Genomic DNA, 4,853 nt, shown 5'->3' on the forward strand with positions numbered 1-4,853 from the left:
TTTAAATAAATTAACACTTTTATTCAACAGGGATGCATTAAATGTATCACAACAGAAAATAGTTATTTTAAATAATAAAAAAACTATTTCACAACATTGCAGTTTTAGGTCGCAGCGTTCCAAGAATAAGAAACTTTTCAAAGACATTTGTAAAAAATCTTCCCAACCCCAAACATTTGAACATAATAGGCCTATCTATAAATTGTTTTATGCAAAACAGTGGATCCAGTTTGGCGTATGAAGAAGTGCTGAAGCTCTGGGTTAAGAAAGTGGAAAAAGAAAAAAAAAAAACATTACAACTCCTTTGTTGCTCAGGGTGTTGAATATGTATTAGGACAAGTCAATCAAATTAAAATGTTTACTAAGGGCACAGACCATTAATCTAAATACTTTAGAATTTAGCAATTAGTGGCGGTTATTCCATTTGTTCAGGAACCCAGTGTGGTAATGATGTTGGAATGCTTTCCTGGAGAAGTCACAGAAAGATTGTGTTTGTGTCTAGGATGGATTTCAGAGCAATACCACTGCCACTGAAGGTTTCTGCTGGATGATCATGGTATTGGACGTGGTGTCATGTTTGCATCTCCTCTTTTGTTTTGTTTTTTATGTCTTTTGTTTCCTTTTTTGACAAAATTGTTTTGTATCATGTAGTAGATGTGATATCTGGATGATGGAGATGAGAATATGCACAACTGAATCATTAAAGTTATTATATACAGTATGACAACTGTCATGTTGGTTTAATTGATGAGTTCTGAAAATTATATAGAAAATCAAACTAAAATATAATTGTTTGTATCTATATTATCTATAAAATAAATAAATAGTAGCAAATAATCTAGCAAATATGTACTGTATGCTGTCTCTGGGGCACATTCAAAAATGTAGCTAATAATATGTAGGCCTAAACCTTTAAGGTAATTTCGTTTAGGGGTAAATGACAAGGTACAATGATTGACCTTTTAGCTTTTGTGAAATATAAAGTACACAACATTTTATAAAGGGTTTTAATCTTTATACTTTTTAAACGAAGCTATGAGGGATGGGCATATATGTGTTTACAAAATGTTCACAACTTTCAAAAATGTGATGGTGTTCTTGACCACTTTGAACGCACTGTACTTTTATCCCTCACTACCGTGAGGTCTATAGAGGATCTTTAAATTATGACTTTAATATTTTTATTGTTGCATGACCGTATTAACAACGAATTAAGAAACTGTTACCGAACTACATTGACTATTTTCACAATAAGCTATACCACTACCATGTGGTAGTGCATTGGAAAACTGGATAAATACCATGGTATTAGTTAATTAAAATTTATATAAAAGTATCATGATAATAGCATCTGATGTTAGATCGTTTATGGTTATCGCAACACCACTTATCCGTACTGTGGAGCAAACCATGTGTATTTCACTTCCGTAGTTGGCCACAAGAGGCCGCCACAATGTGTCTTAAAGAAGCCCCTTGACACTTCCAGCATTAAAAGCTGACTAACAACATAAATGACCGGCCTAACTCAATGAGATTGCTCATCCAACAATAATTCTACTGGACCAAAAGGTCAAAGCTACCTTGATTAGATTCTGATTTTCAAAATCACATTACATTTGCAGGCAAATAGAAAGGCCTTTTAATCCTTAATGAAGGTGTTTGAAAGATTAGAGGCAGCACTACATGAGATTGTGACTGTGGACACGTGGTGTGTACCTGAGGGTAATTTTCTCTGTTGGATGCGCTGGCCGTCCTTCTCCCTAATCAAGCTGATCTTGCCTTTCGGCTCACGTCTATTGACTCTCTCCACCTATTCTGCCGGCTATAACAGCAAGATTAGCCTTCATTTGTTTGAAGTTTGATAACGGTTTCATTGTGCACATCCCTCAAACTAAAAAATAGGCAGAAAATGGGGAAAGGTTTGTGTGCGTGTGTGTGTGTGTGTGAGAGAGAGAGAAACTGGCGCACATGGGATACATGAACTTTTAAAGCATCCTCCATCATCTTATGTGCCTGATGATTCAGGTTGTGAATAACTCTCTTCTGTTATTAATTCAGTTCCTTTCATCATAGCATTTTTTATGACAGGGCCTTCTGCATTAAAAACAAGCTGAAGCATCAGAAAACTCCTCAAGGCTTCATTTAAATCTGTGAGCGGAGCCAAGTTCTGATGTTCGGCTGATATAATCAGCACATGCTGTACTGTGTTCCTTTAGTTTACCTGCAGAACTGATCTTTACACTGCACAATGTATGTGATATTTAATAATATCATTTATAAATGGCTCAGAGCTCGAGTGCGCCGATTCCGGCCTTATAAATAATCTTCTGAAATTTCTTTGTACCCACAGAGCAAAAATAAGAGTACATGCTGTTTATCTACTTTTTATCGACCCTGTTTTCAGAATAATTTTCCAAATGTTATTTTCTGTCAGTATTACTTTGCAGAAGCCAGATTGTTTATTCTATACAAACGCTCCGATTTATGCACCGTAATGATTTCCGCACACTTTGAAGAGAAAGTTCCTATCTCCCGCTCATTCCCTCTCTCTTTCCATCCTTCTGGCTCTCCCTCACCTTTTCTCTGAAATTACACTCATTCATTCCCCTGTGTCAGGGCAGGAGAGAGAGACAGCGAGTGCGTATCTGCAGTTGACCTGGCTCTCTGAGAACGTATGGATCTAATCTAAGACTCGATTGCTTGGCTCACATGTGATAGTACCCATCAATTTATACCCTGTGATGCAATGGGAGAAAATCCTTCCGAGTTCTGAGGGTATTATATTTCGGTGAGGATGATGCCGGAGCACACCGGGGTAAAACAGATTGTGGCCTCATGGATGTTAAATTTTTTCTGCATGTAATGCTGCATTAGATGCTGCTTTTTCATGGAATATCGCCTTTAGGTAGACATTTTGTTTAAACAGTAACCCACAGTAAGTATAGTTTATTTTTTTAATGACTTGATCCATGCATGTTGCTTAAATTCACAACCCCAGGCCCAATAGCAGGGATTTTTAGCACTGGGCCCATCAATTTTAATTGATCTCAAACAGTTTTTCTGGAAAAAAAAAATAGAGTGTTGAAGTTGACCTAAATTGTAGGTTAAAATTATTCTATTATCAGACTAAGTGATATTGATTAATATTTTAATGGCATTGCAGTTGATTTATCACAATGTCTATTATTAATATGTGTACTATACCTGCTATTTTAGGCAATACTCAGTTTTATAAGCCTACAAAACTGTGGATATAAAATCTCTATCCAGCCAACACTATTAAAAATAAAAGGTTCCAGAAGGGTTTTTTCTCAAAAACATTTACTCTTCCCCTAAAAAAGCATTCAGTGAACAGATTTTAAATAACCATTTTTTTTTTTTAGTGTGAAGAACATTTTAATAATCTGAGGAAATGTTTTCCACTATCTGAAGATGCTAAAGATATTAAAGGGACTTCATGGAGCCACAGGTGCCAGTAATGAACATTTATTTTAAGAGTGAAGAAGAAAAATCCAGACTGGATCTCAGTGAGGCAGTTTTGCATTTTAATAAACCTGACCCATCTGTACTGGCCATTATTTGGTTAATAATGCTCCTTTTTTTAATGAGGAATCACTATTGTTAATGGAGTCTTAATTAACGAGAAATAACTCACTCCTGGAAACTAATTAAACAACATTTGATCTGTTTTATCAGAAGGACTCTTAAATTGTTTTCAGTAGTTGAAGAGGACAAACGTCCTTCAGGGAGAGAGGAGAATTATTTTGTCAAGAGGACATTCAGAGAATTACTCTGCCTCTCCAAATTAAACGTCTGGTTGAGCCACTCAGAATCAATTTAAAGTGTCGCTCTGGTAGAGGACAAGCTACCTTTGCGTGTTAATAACTGTCAATTAATGAATTCAACTCTCAGATGGTTAAACTCATCACAGCTCTGTGGCGTTGTCTAATATTAATGCTAATGATGTCAAGATCTTCTGAGGGCAAACTTCGAACATGTTGAAATTGCTCATAATGGTTCAGAAATATGTGTCTAAGGAGAGGACAGCCAGTTTGGAGACTAAGAGGTGATAATTGCATGCCGCTGTGATGTCAGCATGTTCTGACTCCTTTTAACTCTGACCCAGGATCACAGAGAAAAGTTAGCCTCTCTTTGGGTCAACAAGAAGGCATTTGGAGAGACTGAGGGAGAGATTAGGCCTTGCAATCTTAGACACATTTTAGGCTATGTTTACACAACAATGATGTAGTCAAAATGGAAAAGTTTTTCTCCACGTTTTTAAAAAGAGTGACATATACACAACAATGTTTTCAAAACGATTTGCGTCTACACATACCTGCGAAAATCAACAAAAGTCCTGTATTACATATTCCAGGCCAGTAGTTGGCGCTGTCACCTTTTTTAGTAAACAGTACCTGCAGGGATGTCTATATACCTAGCACGTACTACGCACATTCATGCCGTTTTCAAAGATTCCCATATTGAGTATTTAAATGGAAATAATAACGGTGGCTTTTTTTTTTTAAACGTGCACTTTGAAACCTGTTTTCAAAAATATGTGTTTTCAGTCCCCAAAGCACTGTTGTCGTTTAAATGAACAGGCGAAACAAATAAAAAGTTTAAATTTTTTGGCTGAAAACGTCTTGTAAATAGCCCCTTAGAGACAGAAAAAGACCTGAGTCTAATTAAATTTCCTTTTAGGAATTTAAGTTAGTTGACATTGGCCATTTTAGGCCAGGGCTACTTTGCCACTGAAAACGACATTAATTAATCTTGTATGTCCAGTTTTATTTATTGTGCATACTGTATATGTACAGTCAGTGTCCAAAAGTTTTGAGAATTACATAAATATT

Source organism: Carassius auratus, chromosome 16, assembly GCF_003368295.1.
Source record: "Carassius auratus strain Wakin chromosome 16, ASM336829v1, whole genome shotgun sequence".
Lineage (NCBI taxonomy): Eukaryota > Metazoa > Chordata > Actinopteri > Cypriniformes > Cyprinidae > Carassius > Carassius auratus.